Below are 18,885 nucleotides of genomic sequence, written 5' to 3' on the forward strand. Positions count from 1 at the left end.
CTGCCACGGCTCTAATGAATGCTCAGTTCTTTTTGGGTTTTTGTTTTAAATAGGGGTGTGTCTGTCTGGAGAGAGAGAACAGCATGGGTAAGGGGCTGCCCTGGGTTTGTCCCGGCACCACATTTGGTTCCTCCTCTCCCAACACCACCACGAGTGATCCCTGAGCACAGAGATGAGAGCTGTTCCTGAGCAGGCCGGGTGTGACCCAAAAACAAGCTAAATAAAATTCTTGTATCTACAGCCATATACATACACAGAATGGGTAGTTCACACATGGATGACTATTCAGAATTTGTGGATGTCAGGACCAAATGCCTGGATTTCAAATAATCAGCAGAAAGTCAGTTCTTTCTCTCTTTCTGAGATAAAAATTCCAATCCCAGCCTTGTCTTTTAAAATCATTCTCCTTTATCCATGATCTAAAATCAAGACCTATGGGGCAAGAGAGCTAGGACAGTGTGTAAGGTGCTTGCCTGGCGTGCAGTCAACCAAGGTTTAATCCCTGGCATCCCAAGAGTAGTCCTGGAGTGCTGAGCCAAGACTAAGCCCTGGGCACACTCAGTTATGACCCAGGAACCAAATTAAAAAAGAAAAGAAAGATCCATATAGAATTAAAGGCAGGCATGAAGGACAAATTTTATTCTATGTCTTCCTGGGATTTCTCTAAGATTGCACCCCTCTTACATACCAGCATTCCAGCTCTTGGCTGAGACTAATAACAATGGATTCACTTTTATCACGGCATAAGTCAGTCACCACAAGATTTGGCAATCCGAGTGGACTAGCAAGAAAGGAATATGAAGTCAGAAGTAACATAATAAGAGTTTAGACGGTTCTCATGGGTTTATATCACCAAGTATAGACACTGATGTTTAGGTGCAGTTGCAAGGTTTGAAGCAGAGGATATAAAAAAAAAAACATATACAGCCACATGCATACATATACACATGCATGCAACATATATATGTGTGTGTGTGTATATATATATGTATGTATGTATTTGCATGATGCAGGCTTCCTTTGCAGTGCTCAGCGAGAGATGATGGAGGCTGGACCATGATCATCAGGATGGGGAAACTGGGAAGAGTCAGTCAGTGAATCTTGTAGCAGCAAAGGAGACAGAGCCCGCTATTGGGCTGAACACGGGTGGGAGCAGAGGCAAGCGAAATGAAACTCCCAGCCTGCCTAATAGATTCAGGTCTGTGCTGAGTTGGGATTGGACTGGAAGGAACAGCCTCTGGCAGGGATGTCTGAAGGAGGTGGACGTTGCTCTCGGACCAGTGTCAATCTTAAGTACTTAGTAAAAGAATTCATTCCTGTTTCCTGCGATCTCTACTGGTTCTTCCTGTTCCCTCAATCTCTTCTTATTGGACCTCCCCACCCCACCCCCCAGCAGCTCCTTCTTTGGGCCAGTTCTCTCTCCACATCCCTTACCCCACCCCCACCCCTGCCCATGACTTCCTCCAGTCTCCAAGAGGCTTCACAGGCTACGTGCTGATGTTTCTCAAATCTCCAGTCCATCGCTTCTCGGCCTTTTGGCTAAGATCAAGTGTAGTATCAAATCTCCAGTCCAGCCCTCTCCCTTGAAATTCATGTCCAACAGCTTACCAACACATCTGTCTAAAAGACCACTTGATCTTGCCTCCCAAACCACTTGGTCTCACCTCCCAAATTAAAGTTACCAGATTGCAAAATGACCAAAAAATGACAAAAATTACTCCTGGCTCTGCGCCAAATGACAAAGCTCAGGAGACAATATGGGGTGCCGGGGATCGAACCCGGGTCTGTCGTGTACGAAATAAAACGCCCTGCCCACTGTACTATGACTCGGGCCCAACAGCAAGGGTCTTTTTACCATGTAAGTATAAAAACACTGTTTCCTGGGACCAGTAAGGCACACTAACTGGTAAATGTGTCTTGGCTCATTCACACGACCCGAAATCGAAGTCTCACCTATATTTGGTCTTTATCTACCCTTCCTGGCTTCCCAACACTTGGAAATTCCCCAAGTGCAGTGTGGAGCATTACAAAGGTTTCTCTTGTGATACTAAGGAGATGGCTTGGAAGGGGAAGCGGCTCAGTCTATGGGCTGGTGGCCTGGAAAGCCAGCCACAGGGCTAGAAGGTTGAACTTCCCATCCCATCCTCTGAGCCCTGGGGAGGGAGGGGGGCCACTGTTTGAATAAACTACATTGTTCAGTGACTTCATCCGTCAGCCTCGAAAGTGTCCATGAACATCAGCCCCCATGAAAGTGTGGAAGTGGACAGGGTGGGGCTGATGGTACAGCAGAGTGCGGGTGTTTGATCCCGAGCACCACATTGGGTTGCCCGAACCTCACCAGGAGTGATCCCTGAGCGCAAAGCCCTGAGCACTTCTGGGCATGCCCACCCCCCCCCCACAAAAAGTAAAGTCCTGAAGGTAGGGTTTGGGGAGCTTCTGGGCTGGTGATCACATAGAGATTTGGGGGGAAATGGAAACTTCATGTACCTGTCCCCCTTAATCTGCCCTCCACATCTCTTCCCAGCAAACAGTGGTCAAGTGAATTGGGGTGAGGGGGGCTCAGGAGAGTGTGTGAAGCACAGGAAAGGGGCCCAGGCCACGAGCAGCTCAGCCAAATAGAGAAGGAAGAAGAAACAAAAAGAGTAAGAAGTAGCATCTCCTAACAGAAGGGGAACTGCAGAAGAGTCTAAGAAGCAATTGTTTCCAAAAGGAAGAGGATGGAAAACCCAACTGAGTTGTGTGGGGAACTCAAGTGAGACCCACAATGCCACCACTGAATTCAGCTAGAAATTTCTGGAAACACGGACAAGAAGAGTCCCTGTGGGGCTAGAGCGATAGCACAAAGGATAGAGCATTTGTCTTGCACGCAGCCAACCCGGGTTCGATTCTCAGCATCCCATATGGTCCCCAAGCACTGCCAGGAGTAATTCCTGAGTGCAGAGCCAGGAGTAACCCCTGAGCATTGCTGGGTGTGACCCCCCCAAAAAAAGAGTCCCTGTGAGGTGCTGGGGAACAGAATAACAGGAGGGAAATGGGGAGAAGAGAAATCTGAGTCTGTGGGTGAGAGAAACAGTTCCTTTTTTTTTTTAATTGTTTTATAGCACTGTATAGAGTTTACAACATTAGAATTTCTCACCTCAGCCGCTGTATTTAGCACACCAGCTCAGCCTCGAATGTCCATCACGTGGTGTGGGTCTAGTGAGGAATGGACGCTACCCAACCGGTCTGCAGACTAAGAAGAATGGACAGCAGAAGTAAAGCAATTCAGACAGTGAAAGCAGGCCAGCCATCAGCAAAGCAAGATGTAAAGGGCCCGAGGGTGAGCAAAACGGTAATAGGTGGGCAGAGAAGAGCCCGCGGGGCCCTCATTTACACAGAACTTCGTCAGATAACAGAAACTGCTCCGGGATCAAGATCCAGTCGCTCACACAAACCAGGTCACTGTGTACAGGGCTGATCCTTTTGCCACAGCTCTCCGTGCTGCAGAGACAACTGCCAAAGCCGTTACCTCCAGCCAGTGACTCCCTTAAAGAGTCAGCCTAGGGGCTGGAGTGATAGCACATCGGGGAGGGCACTTGCCTTGCATGTGGATGACCTGGTTCGACCCCTGGCATCCAGAGCATCCCCCAGGCACCACGAGGAGTAATTCCTGAGTGCAGAGCCAGGAGGAAACCCTGAGCATCACCTGGTGTGACCCCAAAAGCCAAAACAAAAACAAACAAACAAAAAAGTCAGCCCAGGGGCTGGAGCAATAGTACAGCAGGGAGGACACTTGCCTTGTGCGCAGCTGACCCGGGTTCGATCACCAGCATCCCATAGGGTCCCTCAAGCATCACTAGACGTTGTTCCTGAGTGCAGAGCCAGAGTAACTCCTGAGCAGTACTAGATGTGCCCCCACCATAAAAAAAATAATAAAGTCAGAGATGTACCTATGCACACTATAAAAAAGAAATGGGATAGTGAAGAGATCTAGAACTGAACACAGAACACGCTGGGGGTCAGCGGGTCCACTGTCCACAGGAAGCTGAGGTAAGTCCACTCTGCTGCTCACAGGGAGTCCTGAGGTTGGGGTGTGGGATGTGCCTACCTCCTTACTGATCTCCAGCGGAGTCTGCAGTCACCCCCAGGCTCCACGCTCTCAGGAGGCTGTGCAAACACTTAGAAGACTTCCGTGATGAGGAGGGCCTGATGGACACTGCCGGGCCTGAGAACCAGCCATCCCCAGAGAGGGTATTGAGGGGTGGGGAGGATTCCCAAGGGAACACATCTCATCATCATCATCATCATCATCATCATCATCATCATCATCATCCTCATCCTCATCCCGTTGATCGTCAAATTTCTCAAGTTATCTCAGTAACGTCTCCATTCGTCCTAGCCCTGAGATCTTAGAAGCCTCTCCTTACTCGTCCTTCCTAATAATGCCGCATTGGAGGCTCTTTCAGGGTCAGGGGAATGAGACCCAGCATTGTTACTGGTTTTGGCATATGAATACACCACGGGGAGCTTGCCAGGCTCTCCCATATGGGCAGAAAACTCCTAGTAGCTTGCCAGGTTCTCCCAGAGGGAGAAGTAGGCTATAAGATGTCCGGGAGCTTGGTTTTAAGTCTCTGGATGTTGGCCGTTGATGGGATTACACGGCGCTAGGGGCAGTCCCTGAGTGTGACTGCCTAGCTTTTGGAAAATGGGAAATCTGGGCGGAAGAGGCCCAGTCCCGATCCGAGCAGGCTTGGAGGTCTCAGCCCCAGGTCCCACACACCTGGGTTTTTCTGCCGGTACCTTCATGCATGAGGCTCATCTGAACGTGTGGAGAGGGGCCTTGAGCATGGCTGTGGCTAGACTGCAGAGGTCTTTGGCCTCAGGAGCTTTGCTCGGGGCGGGAAGGGAAGCTGGAGCCTTCCCCAAGGGGCTCTGGGGAAGACAGTCAGGCGCGAGGGCAAGAGACTCTCTGCAAGGGAACACACCTGGAAAGAGAAATTCTGACTGTTTCTCAAGGGTCATGAGTGGAGAGGTCCACCCCATCCCGGCCAAAGAACATTGTTTTCATCAAAGCCAGGAGTTGAGGTGAGGGGACTCTACAAACAGGCCTTGTCAACCTAACAACTTCACGGACGCAGCCCAAGCCCGGGTCCCTGTGTGGAGAGTTGTTTGCAAAGCTCACTGTTGCGTCTCTCCACTGGGCCTCCAGCCCGAGTCTCGCCTTCCTCCATCTTCCTTTGACTGTGGGCTTCGGCTCCCATGGACTCGTGAAAATCTGTTTCCCTCTCGCTGCTCTCACAGCAACTTAATCCTGGGTACTTCTTTCTTCTGGGAATCTTCCTGTGGTAGTCCTGTCCAGGAACAATATCTGGAGCTCAGAAAAGAACTTGCCTGGCATGTGTGGGGCCCGAAGTTCAAATCACACACACACACACACACACACACACACACACACACACACACACACACACACACTTCAGTTCACATGGCCAAAATCTGGGAAAAGGCCAGAGAGATAGTAAAGAAATTGAGGTCCTACCTCACACCACAGAGACTAGCACACATCCAAAAGAACAAAAGCAACCGCTGTTGGAGAGGATGTGGGGAGAAAGGGACCCTTCTTCACTGCTGGTGGGAATGCCGACTGGTTCAGCCCTTCTGGAAAACAATTTGGACGACTCTCAAAAAATTAGATATTGAATTCCCATTTGACCCAGCAATACCACTGCTGGGAATATATCCCAGAGAGGCAAAAAAGTACAATCGAAACAACATCTGCACATGTATGTTCATCGCAGCACTGTTTACAATAGCCAGAATCTGGAAAAAACCCGAATGCCCCAGAACGGATGACTGGTTGAGGAAACTTTGGTACATCTATACAATGGAATACTATGCAGCTGTTAGAAAAAAGGAGGTCAAGAATTTTGTAGTCAAGTGGATGGGCATGAAAAGTTTCATGCTGAGTGAAATGAGTCAGAAAGAGAGAGACAGACATAGAAAGATTGCACTCATCTATGGTATATAGAATAACAGAGTGGGAGACTAACACCCAAGAACTGTAGAAATAAGTACCAGGAGGTTGACTCCATGGCTTCGAGGCTGGCCTCACGTTCCGGGGAAAGGTCAACTCAGAGAAGCGATCACCAACTACATTGTAGTCGAAGGCCATGTGGGGGAAGGGAGTTGCGGGCTGAATGAGGGCTAGAGACTGAGCACAGCGGCCACTCAACACCTTTATTGCAAACCACAACAGCTAATTAGAGAGAGAAAACAGAAGGGAATGCCTTGCCACAGTGGCAGGGTGGGGTGGGGGGGAGATGGGATTGGGGAGGGTGGGAGGGACACTGGGTTTACGGGTGGTGGAGAATGGGCACTGGTGAAGGGATGGGTTCCCAAACTTTGTATGAGGGAAGTATAAGCACAAAAGTGTATAAATCTGTAACTGTACCCTCACGGTGATTCTCTAATTAAAAATAAATAAATTAAAAAAAAAAAAACTAAAAAAAAAAAAAGAAATTGAGGTCCTTGCCTTGCAACCAGCCCTCCCTGGCTTGATGCCTATCACTGCATGCAGTTCTCCGAGCACTGCCAGGAGTTATTTCCAGAGCACAGAGCCAGGAGGAAGCCCTGGGCCTTCCAAAAAATAAATAAATAAAATCTGGAATAAACCAGGTGAAGGGGAAAGGTGCCCGGACCTGCACTCAGCGTGACGGTCCTTTATTTCAGGTGTGATCAGGCCAACAGGGGTTGGAGATACAGTTAACCTGGCGGTGGGGACCCAAGTCAGGGGTGGCAGGACGCAGTCCTCCTCATTTCCAGCAAGTCAGTGGTTTGCACTGGGCTCATCTCCCTGCTCCCTGAGGGGCTGGGTCAGCGCCCGGCGGACTGTCTGGACAGGGTGAGAGTGAAGGGCCAAGCTGAAAGTGGGAGACGGCTCTGCTCGACCAGGGCTGATCTGGCCCCACACCCCTGCCTCAGGTCCCTCCTGCTGGCCGCGCATTTGGAGCAGAGCCTTAGAGGGCCCCCTGAGTTTTCAGTGCCATCCTCCTTCGGGTAGGGCACGTTGGTGAGCCCAGAGCCCCGGGCTGGCAGCCAGGATGCCTGTCCTTCGGGGAGAGTCTGGAGGCGGGGATCAGGGAAAGTCCAGCTCGGCTGGCATGGGGACGCCCCATTTTCTTCAGCCCAGAGAGCCCGGGGTACCATGGCAATGGAGTCCAGTTTCGAGACAGGCCCAGGCTCGGCCTCCATCCCCCGCCCCCACCCGCAGTCGCCCAGCTGAAATCAAGACTGGAGTTGGCAGAACAGAAAGCAAAATGGAGACTTCGCCAAGAATCTCTGCCTAGCAATACTTATTTACTTTTCTCCTTTCTTTCTTTCTTCCCTCCCTCCCTTTCTTCCTTCCATCCTCCTCTTTCCTTCCTTTCCTTCCTTCTCTCCCCCTCCTTTCCCGACCCTCCCTTTCCCTCCCTCCCTCTCTCTTTCCCTCCCTCCCATCGTCCCTTTCTCTTTCTCTCCTCCCTCCCACCCTCCCTTCCTTCCTTCTTTCCTTCCTTCCTTCCCCTCTCTCCTTTCCTTCTTTCCTTCCTCCCTCCCCTCCTTCTTCCCTCCCTCCCTCCCTCCCTTCCTTCTTTCCTTCCTTCCTTCCTTCCTTCCTTCCATCCTTCCCCTCTCTCCTTTCCTTCTTTCCTTCCTCCCTCCCTTCTTCCTTTCTTCCTCCCCTCCTTCTTCCCTCCCTTCCTCCCTCACTCCCTTCCTTCCTTCCTTCCTTCCCCTCTCTTCTTTCCTTCTTTCCTTCCTCCCTCCCTTCTTCCTTTCTTCCTCCCCTCCTTCTTCCCTCCCTCCCTTCCTTCCTTCTTTCCTTCCTCTTTCCTTCCTTCCTTCCTTCCTTCCTTCCTTCCTTCCTTCCTTCCTTCCTTCCTTCCTTCCTTCCTTCCTTCCTTCCTCCCTTCTTCCTTTCTTCCTCCCCTCCTTCTTCCCTTCCTTTCTTCCTTCCTTCATCCCTTCCCATTCCTTTCTTTCTTTCTCTCTCTCTTTCTTTCTTTCTTTCTTTCTTTCTTTCTTTCTTTCTTTCTTTCTTTCTTTCTTTCTTTCTTTCTTTTGTTTCTTTCTTTCTTTTGTTTCTTTCTTCCTTTCTTTCTTTCTTCCTTTCTTTCTTTCTTTCTTCCTTTCTTTCTTTCTTTTTCTCTCTCTCTTTCTTTCTGTTTTTGGGGTCACACCCAACAGTGCTCAGAGGCTACTCTTGGCCCTGTGGCATGGGACCCCCTCCCAGGCTCTCCCTGGCAGACTGGGTCACACGGGTGCTTAGCCACAGATCCCCACACACATGGCCACTCAGTGGCCGTTTTAAGCCAACAGGATGCTGGGAAGGGCTGGGAAGGCCACAGGTCAAGACTGCCCGAGAGCAACAAAGGCAGGACTGGAGAGAGCACAGTGGGCAGGGCACTGGCCTTGCACACGGCCAGCCTGGGTGCGATCCCCAGTGTCAAACAGGGCCCCAGAGCACAGCCAGGAGTAATCCCTGAGTGCAGAGCCACACTACTTACACACACACACACACACACACACACACACACACACACACACGATCAACAGAGGCTTCATAACACCGATTTTAAACACATGACAGAAACTTCGTATGGCCAGTGCTGTTCTCAGGAAGCTACTGTGCCAGGGAGGGACGCCAACAAACACCTCGGAACTATGAAGACAAGGAAAGTCCCAGGGAGAGGATGCAGGCAGGACAATTTCCCTGGGGGGGAGGGTGTGTGCCGGGGGGGGGGGGGAACAATGGGGGAAGGGAGGTGGAGATTCAGGAGGGTTTGTGATGCCATCAGGCAGGGGGAAAGAATCCAGGGACTAGTGTCTTTGCAAGACATCTGAAACCTCAGCTTCAGGCAGTCCCGGGTTTGGGGGACAGGAAAGAGACGAATCCTGCCAAAGAGGAGGAACAGAAACACCCTAGGGATAGAGGAGATGCCAGAGCACGTGTGCTTGAACCCCGAGGACACGGCGTTCAAGAAATGGGGGTGGACTGGAACCACAGTACAGCAGGGAGGTATTGGCCTTGAACGTGGCCAAGCGGGGTTTGACCCCCGGCATCCCATAGGGTCCCCTGAGCACCATCAGGAGTGATTCCTGAGTGCCAAGCCAGGAGTAACCCCTGAACATCACCAAGTGTGACTCCCCACCACCCTCCACACACACACAAAAGGGTTGGGAATCAGAGCTAGAGAGACAGTGGAGGGGATGCCGCTGGCCTCCCATGGTGACCGACATCTGTTGGTGCTTCGACCAATGCCAGGAGTAAGCCCTGAGCAGAGCCAGCTGTGGCCAGAAGAAAAAAGAGGAAGGAAGAAAAGAATGCTGCTACTTTGCCACGGTAATGGAAATACCCCCACCACCCCACCACCACCGCCAACCAGCAGATTTGATTTTTTTTTCTTTTTGGGTCACACCTGGCTATGCACAGGGGTGGTTACTGATAGCTTTGCATTCAGGAATTACTCCTGGCGGTGCTCAGGGGACCATATGGGATGCTGGGAATTGAACCCGGGTCAGCCGCAATGCAAGGCAAACGCCCTACCCACTGTGCTATTGCTCCAGCCCCAGATGATCTGATTTTTGCTGGAATGAGAGGCAAAGTCGCACCATGACATTAAACTCTACGAGCTCTAAGTCCACTGGGAGCAGGAGACCGTCTCCGAAGGTCACTTCTCACTCTGGCAAGTTTGAATTCAGTCTCAGGATGGCTCAACTGCCCGAGGCGGAGCTTCCCCAGGGATGCACGAGAGCTGGTTCCCACTCACGTCTGTGTCCTGGAGACGCTCAGCTGAGCGAGGGGAGGGACAATTCTTGCAGACCTAAGAAATGGAGCCAGGAGACCAAGACACGGCCAGGGCTGAAGTGACAGTGCCTCGGGGAGGGCATGTGCCTTCTGCGTGGCCACACCGGGTTCCATCCCTGGCACGCCATATTGTCCCATGAGCACTGCCAAGAGTGATCCCTGAGCACAGAGGCAAGAGTCAGCCCTGAGCACTGCTGGGTGTGGCGAAATCTCCCCCACCCCCACGCCTACACATTAAAGAAGTCGATAAGCCTGGCTGATGGTAGTTCCCAAGGACCCAAACACTCTCAAAGCCAAGAAAGCAAAAGCTCCCTTGAAGCCTGCGTTTGTTTACAAAAAAGACTGGGTACAAGGGCCTCTTCACTGGCTTCCTTGCTGCCGTGGAACAGAACAAGAGCAAAGATCTAAGTTCATATTAAAGAAAGAGAGGGGCTGGGGTGATAGTACCGTGGGAGGCAGTTTGCCTTGCATGCGGCCAACCCAGGTTGGATTCCCAGCATCCCATGTGGTCCCCTGAGCACCACCACCATGGGTAATTCCTGAGTGCAGAGCCAGGAGTAACCCCTGCGCATCGCCGGAATCACCGGGTGTGACCCAGAAAGAAAAAAAAAGATTAAAGAAAGAGAAAAGCCTGCACAGGAACTCGTCGACCATCCCCGGTATGTAAAGCAGTGCCAACCTGCCTCTGGCTAGCAGTGCTCACAGGTCTGGCCCTGTGCGCGGGCACACACACTCTCTCCTGACTCCTGGTTATACAGGCCTTTGCCTCCTGGCTCTGGGTTCGAGTACACAGGCTCAGCATGCACAGAGGCCCAGTTGGATCACGGGCCCCACGAGGTCCCCCAACCACCACCACCAGAAGCAACCCCAGGGGTGAGCCCCTCTCTTTGCCTTCTCCCCACCCCCGCCCCTGAAAAGGGCTTTACCAAAATTCTAAACTCGCCCTTGTTAGTTTAAAATTATCAAGGTCCTGGGGCCGGAAAGAAAGTACAAGAGCAGGACGCTTGCCTTGCATGCGGCCGACCCAGGTTCAATGCCTGGCACCCATATGGCCCCCTGAGCACCCCCCCAGGAGTAATTCTTGAGTCAGGGGTAACCCCTGAGCACAGCCAGGTATGGCCCCCAAAATAATATATATATGAATAAGATGATTAAGGTCTTATTATCAGACCTCTGTATTCCATGCAGATGACCTACAATAAGTTTTTTATTCCCTCTGTTTCAGAAAAATTCATGATCACCAAATCCCACCTGTTCCTCCTTCAAGTCAGAATTATCCAGAAGTAACATGAACCTGAAGCCAAAGTCCAAAATACCCCTGAGACATTCAGGTGCCATCATTCAAATGTAAATACCCCCTGCTGCAGACTTAGGCGAGCCACAGTGGAATATCATATCTGTCACTGTTCCACTGCAGTTTATTTGTTATTTATTTATTGGGGTGGGGGAAGGAACATACCCAATGGTGCTCAGGGGTTACTCCTGGCTCTGCACTCAGGAATTACTTCTGGCGATGACGCTCAAAGGACAATACAGTATGTGGGGAATCAAACCCAAGTCATCCACGTGCAAGGCTGGCGCCCTCCCCGCTCTACCATCACTTCAGTCTTAATGTTCTGCTGCATTTTCTAATCACTTTCCTTAATCTGGGAGAACGTTTTTTGTTTCCTTCCCAATCGACAGGAGATGCAAGTTTATCGTCAAAAAAGCCAAGTAGGGGGCTAGAGTGATAGCACAGCGGGTAGGGTGTTTGCCTTGCACCCAGCCGACCCGGGTTCAAATCCCAGCATCCCATATGGTCCCCTGAGCACCGCCAGGAGTAATTCCTGAGTGCAGAGCCAGGAGTAACCCCTGTGAATGGCCGGGTGTGACCCAAAAAGGAAAAAAAAAAAATCCAAGTAAAGCTTTGAAAGAGCGTGCCAGGATCCCTCTTTCCTTCCACGGGTGACAGGTGGGTGCCCTAAGCCGCCCCAAGAGAGGGCGGCGCCTGGCCTGTGGGCAGTTTCTAACAGGAGTGGACTCTATAAATAAGCCGAGGACTCTGGTCAAACAAAGTAACCAGATCTTGCTGTTGAAGCAAGTGGAGAGGAGCGCAAGGGCAGGGAATTCCCGGGGAGCCGGGAATTGACCAAGTTAAACCCAAACTCCACACTGAAACTCGAGCACTCCAGCCTCTCCTAGAATCTATTTATAAGCCCCACACAAATTAGACCAGATGCTTTTGCAACACACAACAAACTAAAACGAGGCGACAAGCTATACGAGGCAGACGATTTTAGCAGCAAAGCAGAGCTGCACACATTGCAAGCAGCCAGACTTCACTTTATTAAAAGCCAGGCTTGCAGGCTGGCTCGATGAATGGCCGCCCTTAATTAGGCAAAGTCCCAGTCTCTGGGGCCAAGGAAGGGAGCTCAACCTTAAGGTGCATGCTTTGTATGAAAGGCTCTGGGTTTGATCCCTGGCACTGCAAAACAAAACAAAAACAGGATGAAGAGATAGCAGGTAGGGCATTTGCCTTGCACGCGGCCGATCCAGGTTTGATTCCCAGCATCCCATATGGCCCCCTGAGCACGGCCAGGAGTAATTCCTGAGTGCAGAGCCAGGAGTAACCCCTGTGCATCGCCAGGTATGACCCAGAAAGCAAAAAAAAAAAAAGAGGTAGTACAGGGGTGAAGGCACTTGCCTTCCACACTGCTGATCCTGGATTAAACCCCAGCACTGGGGTTGGAGCTATAACACAGAGATAGAGCATTTGCCTTGCACACAGCCAACCTGGGTTCGATTCCCAGCATCCCTTATGGTCCCCCGAGCACCATCAGAAGTAATTCCTGAGTGCATGCCAGGAGTAACCCCTGAGCATTGCTAGTATGATACAAAAAGCAAAAAAAAATTAAATAAATAAACCCCAGCACTGCATATGGTCCCTGAGCCCCTTTAGGAGTGACCCCTGAGCACAGAGCCAGGAGTAAACCCTGTGATAGAGCCAGTACTAAGCCCTAAGCTCTGCCAAAGGTGCTAGGTTTGGTGCTCTAAGTCCCCTCTGGGGGCACACCTGGACATGCTCAGGGTTACTCTGAAATTACTCAGAGATTACTCCTGGCAGTGCACGGGAAACCATAATCTGGGATGCCGGCAATCGAACCCGGGTCAGCCACATGCAAGGCAGGAGCCCTACCTGCTGTGCTACGGCTCCCGCCCCAGGAAAGTTGTTTTGAAGTAAAGGATTAAGCGATCCTTTCTGTTGCTGTTTGTGGGCAGGCCACACCCTGCAGTACAGGGGGCTGTTTCTGACTCCCCATGTGGGGTCATGCCCCGCCCCATCCTCAGGATGCTAGAGAATGATGCAATGCCGGTGCTGACCCCCACCTCCAGCAGGTGCTCCCCCTGAGCCATCTCCTGGGCCCCTACTAATTTGTTGGGTTTTTGTTTTTCCCCATGTGTGTGTTGTTGGGGATCAAACTTGCAGCCTCACATATGACAGCAAAGAACTGGCGGCTGGGCTGCCTCTGACCCTCCCCTCAGCTCTTTTTCGGGGGCAGTGAGTGCTGGGGATTGAAGCAAAGAGTATTTTTTTTTTCTTTTTGGGTTACACCCGGCAATGTACAGGGTTTACTCCTGGCTCTGCACTCAGGAATCACTCCTGGCAGTGCTCGGGGAACCATATGGGATGCTGGGAATCGAACCCAGGTTGGCCGCATGCAAGGCAAACGCCCTACCCACTGTGCTATCGCTCCAGCCCCCGCAAAGAATATTTTTAAGTATAAGCCCGAAGGGTTTGGTGAGATCGTAAAATGCTTGCCTTGCCTTGACATGGCTGACCTGGGTACCATCCCTCACACCCAGGTCTCCTGACCCCCGCCAGGAGTGAGCACAGTAACAAGTCAGCCCTGAGAATTGTCCGGTGGGGCCCCAAATCAAAAACAACCCCAGGGCTGGAGCGATAGTACCAAGGGTAGGGCGTTTGCCTTGCATGCTGCCCTCCCAGGTGTAACCCCTGTGCATCGCAGGGTGTGACCCAGAAGCAAAAAGCAGAAAAACAAACAAACAAACAAAAAAACCCAAGGGCAAAAGCCACAGGACAGCAGGGAGGGTATTTGCCTTACACGCAGCTGACCTGGGCTCAATTTTAGCATCCCATAGAGTCCCCTGAGCATCACCAGGAGTAATTCCTGAGTGCAGTTCAGGAGTAACCCCTGAGTACTGCCGAGTGTGTGTGTTTGGGGTGGGGGAGGGAACCAAAAACATCAGAATGATGGGCGATGGGAAGATTCGTCCAGATTATCGTAGGGCCTGAAGTTTGATGCAACTCTGCTTTCGAGTTGAACTACCTGATTAATTTGGGGGTATATTCAAAACGGCAATCTTCCTCTTGGTCAGTGGTGACTGAGCAGAGCAAGCACTCCCTCTCAGGATGAGGGTCTGGAAACACTCCTTACAGCTGAGCCACCTGCCACCCAGGCCAGGCCAGCGCTCGAGAACCTGGACATCTGCCCCCCGCCGCCCCCGCCCCGTGGCCCTGGCCCCGAGCACTTTGCCCTTTGCAATTATAACCATCAGGAGAACGGGATGCGGTTGGCAATGGGGCACTTGCCTTGCACGCGTGAGGCCCTGGGCTCAATCCCCGAAGGGGAAACAAACAAACAAACAAACAAAAAGAATCTCTGGAACTGATTTACAGCTTAGGTAGCACTATAGCACTGCACTGTTGTCCCGTTGTTCATCAATTTGCTCGAGCAGGCACCAGTAACATCTCCATTGTGAGACGTGTTGTTACTGTCTCACAATAACGAATACGCCACAGGTAGCTTGCCAGGCTCTGCTGTGCAGGCGGGATACTCTAGGTAGCTTGCCGGGCTCTCCGAGAGGAATGGAAGAATTGAACCCGGGTTGGCTGTGTGCAAGGCAAATGCCCTACCTGCTGCGCTATCGCTCCAGTCCTAAACTACAGTTTAGGTAGTTGTGGGAAAGGTGATTCTGAAGCTCCATGGGACTGAGAGTCAGCCTACTTGCGGGATTCAGAAAGGGCTACAGCTGTTCCCCTGGGGGTCAGCTGGGGCGAGGACAGCTCCACAGAAGTAGCCACTTGGGGAGCCACCAGGCCAGACAGCTGCTCCCCGAGTCAGGCCTTGCAGGTGGCGGAGCTCCTGGACGCGTCTGGGTTGTTCTGACCGTCCACCCTAACTTCTGAGCCCGGACTCCAGGCCCCCACAGCTGGGAGGGGCTCGGCGCCCCCCACACTCCTCTTTCCCGTGGGGGCCAGCCCGCCTTCCTGTCTTGGTGCTCCCATAGCCAGACGGGAGCTATTAGGAGAGAATGATCTCACTCCCCAAGACCAGGTTCAGTGAGCGAGCAGCGCTGGCACCGTTTCCGCCGACTCGAAGCCCCAGCGTTGGGTTCCGTCTTCTTCTGCTCTCCATGCAGTTCCCGGAAGGGGTCTGGCAAGCAACGGGCCCGCTCAGGCTTGGCCACAGGTGGTCATAACGCTGCCTTCATTTCCCACAGTTGGCGCCGGCCCATTTGGGACTTACCTCGCGAGTCCTCCTTTGGGGGGACCTACTCCCTGCAAAGTCTAGATAGATCATCCCCAGTGGTGCCAGGGGGCCGTGTCGTGCCAGGGATGGCCCTGTGCTCCTGCCACCCGGCACACACTCAACCTCGGAGCCATCGGCTGGGCCGGGCCAGCCTCTCTTCTTGCCTCCCCGTGGAGACGCCCCGTCCCCCGGCAGAAACCCGCCCGTGCTCAGCTTCATCTGCTCCTGTCTGGACACCCTCTGCCGGAGCAGCTCCTTCAGTCGCCTCTGGGACCAGGGATGTGGCCGTCATGGACAAAACGCAGCGGCCCTCTGCGCCTTTCCAATCTGCCAATCTGTCCTTTCCAACAAAAGCTGAGGTGTCCGTCGCTGTGAGCCCTGCGCCCCGTCCTTCACGCCCCGAATCGCAGCCTGTTCGAGCCACTGCCCACCCTTGGTCAGACGGTCCACCCCGTCGGCCTCTCGCTTGAAGGGTACTGGAATGAGCCGCCCCTCCCTTCTGGAAACCGCTCTCTCCAGGAGTGGGAGTGTGTGATGCTGTCCAGTTTTTCTCCCCAAGTCCCCCCTAAGTCTCCTGTGCTGCCTCCTCCCCCTCTTGGAGGTTCAGATTCAGTGATGGGGGTGGGAGGGAATCCGGGAGACACTGACAGAGGGGTGGATTCCCGGGTGCTGGGGCAGGAGGTAGGAAACTATATGCCTGAAAACCCACTGGAAACTCCCAAGTGAGTCAGTGTCACATTTTTTTTAAACGGGGAGGGGCATTAAAACATTTTTGGGTTTTTTCTGGGGCGGGCTACATCCAGTAGTCCTCAGGGGCTACTCCTGGCTCTGCACTCAAGGGACCATATTTGGTTGCCCAAGATTGAACCTGGGTCTGCCACGTGCCAGGCAAATGCCCAACCTGCTGTACTATAGCTCCAGTGCCACATTCAAACTCTTTCCCATAAGGCACCTACCTTCTGCACACATCTCAGGGGTGGCACCCGGAACCCATGGGATCAGCCCCCCCCCCTCGCCCCCAGGGAGGTACTCAGGCTCCAGCCGCTGACCCGGCCACACTGCAGCAGTATTAGGGGCCCAGATACACGTCCCTTTTCTTACAGGGGTGGCTCCAGTCATCTAGCTTTTAGTGACACTCCCGTTTGTTTCCTTCTGTCAATCCACCAATTTCCATCCCCACCAACTCCATAGGGACTCTATAACATGATACCTAAACCCGGCTGGGGCTGGAGCCGTAGGACAGCAGATAGGGCGCTTGCCTTGCATGTGGCTGACTCCGGTTCAATCCCTAGCACCCCATCGGGTCCCCGGAGCACAGAGCCACAATTAAGTCCCAAGCACTGTTGGCTGTGGCACCCAAACAAAAACCAAAATCCCAAACAAAAACTTTGGGGCTGGAGAGGCAGTCCATCAGCTAGTGCGCTTGCCTTGCATATGGGCGACCCAGGTTTGATCCCCGGCATCCCACATGGTCCCCCAAACACTGCCAGAAGTAATTCCTGAGTGTACAGCCAGGAGTAAGCCCTGAGCACTGCTGGGTGTGACTGAGAAACCAACAGATAAAGAAAGCCTAGCCACTCCCGCCCCACGGTCCCTTCCAGGGGCTCCCCTCCCCGCACCCCAAGTCTAAGCTACCAGAGTCTCCAGTTCAGACACGAGTGCCCCAAATCTCCTTCTTGCCTTCACATTTGATGGACACGCTCTCTCGCTAAGACACTTCCCTGGACCAACACTCATGGTGGTGTCCAGGGGACCCCGTGAGGCGCCCGGGATTGAGCCTTCTGCATGCATGCACTGCACTCAGCCCTTCATGTTCCCCTCCGGCCTCCCATTACTGTATACTGCGTTAGTACACAGCTCTGTCCTCATGACGAACATGCCACCATGAAGACACTGAGATGCCATATTCTCGAGAGGATTTTTTTTTTTCTTTTTGGGTCACAGCTGGCAATGCACAGCTCTGCACTCAGCAATCACCCCTGGCGGTGCTCAGGGGACCATATGGGATGCTGGGAATCGAATCCAGGTAGGCCGCGTGCAAGGCAAACGCCCTACCCGCTGTGCTATCGCTCCAGCCCCTCTCGAGAGATTTCCATACCACTCAATGACATTACGACAAATTCCTGAGCAAGTGGTGGTCTCAACTGGACAGTCCTTCGTCCAAATATCCTGGGGTACAGTACACAGCATTGACCTGTCCCCAAGTTCACCATTAAACTGTCTTCGTACCTTAAATGAAGGACGAAAGGAATGAAAGAGAAAAAACAAGTCATTTGATTATTGAAATCCCAAACTTCCGTGCCAATGCCCCAGATTTCAAAAGGAACCTTGGAGGTATTTCAACCAACCATTACAGGTAAATCATCTGACACCCCGAAGAGGTGAAATGACATGCCTAAAGGTCACATGGGAGTGCTAGAAGGAGAAAAAAAAAAAGGATCCCCCCAAAACCCAAGCAGATAGAATTTTTCACATGTTCATCCAAAGAATCAAGCTCATGAGACCGGAACAAAATGAGAAGTCATAAGTATGTTACACATTCAATTGAAAGTTAATGCTCTCCCTTGCCCACTCCCCACCCCCAGACCCAAAATATTCTCAGAATCTATGGACACAAATCCATCAAGATGCTTACCCTTAAAATGAGAAAATCGTGGAAAATTCAATTTACAAATACATTATTAATTGCATTGTGATCATTCAGTTCATTAAACATGAAAGCATCGAACAGCACCAATAGCAGAGTTAAGAAAGTAAACAGTTACTCAAAGTAACAGGCTCACCGATTGGGACAAGAAAGAACCTGCCCCGTAGGAAAATGTTAACTAGCTTATCATAAAGGCATTATTGAAAGCCTAGTTCTGTGCCCTTTCCCACTACTAAGGCCTGGAGCTGTGGTCCCCACAAAAGAACACCAAATAAAATGCATTTTGTTAATTGCTCAACCTTCCACCTTGAGACCTCGGTTTTACCCCCAAAGGCCAATGGTGGCATGGGTGGCGTGCCTACGACCCTTCACTGTCCTGAGGAGGACGAAACAGGGGCTCCTTAGCAAGCCCTGGAGCGGCATGCCCTGGGCAGCAGGGAGGGGGTGCCCAGCGGGCGACTGCCACGCCAGGGGCACTCGCTCTGCAAGGACACGCTATTCCACACAGAGCCCCTGCTGTTCTTGAGAGCTTTTCCGATTCCCGGAGGACCCGTGAGGAACAGGCCAGTTAGGGAGAAAGAGGCTTTGACAATCTCCAAACCCACATCAGCCACGGTCACGCTCCACCCAGAACCCCAAGTGTACCTTAAACCTTTGTGAGCTGGTTCAATGTAAAGTAGAAATTTGGTGCCCCCCCCCCACCACCTGATCCACTAGTGCTGCAGTTTTTCAGGGAGACTGAACTGGGCCTGGTTCGTAGAGGAGTTTGGGGGCGTCCACGCCACCCTGTCGTCGTTCCCTGCTCCTCTGACCACACGTGCTCCGAAGACTGCCTGGCTTCAAATATCTGGTCTTTCAGTGCAGAAAATTAAGGGCACGGA

At 52.1% G+C, this 18,885-nt stretch overlaps 1 pseudogene; it reads left to right on the top strand.

Moving 5' to 3' along the window:
- Window positions 1-1,519: 1,519 nt before the first annotated feature.
- LOC129401164 (U2 spliceosomal RNA) lies at window positions 1,520-1,669 on the top strand (annotated as a pseudogene).
- The last annotated feature ends 17,216 nt before the right edge of the window (window positions 1,670-18,885 follow it).

Source organism: Sorex araneus, chromosome 1 (genome assembly GCF_027595985.1).
Source record: "Sorex araneus isolate mSorAra2 chromosome 1, mSorAra2.pri, whole genome shotgun sequence".
Lineage (NCBI taxonomy): Eukaryota > Metazoa > Chordata > Mammalia > Eulipotyphla > Soricidae > Sorex > Sorex araneus.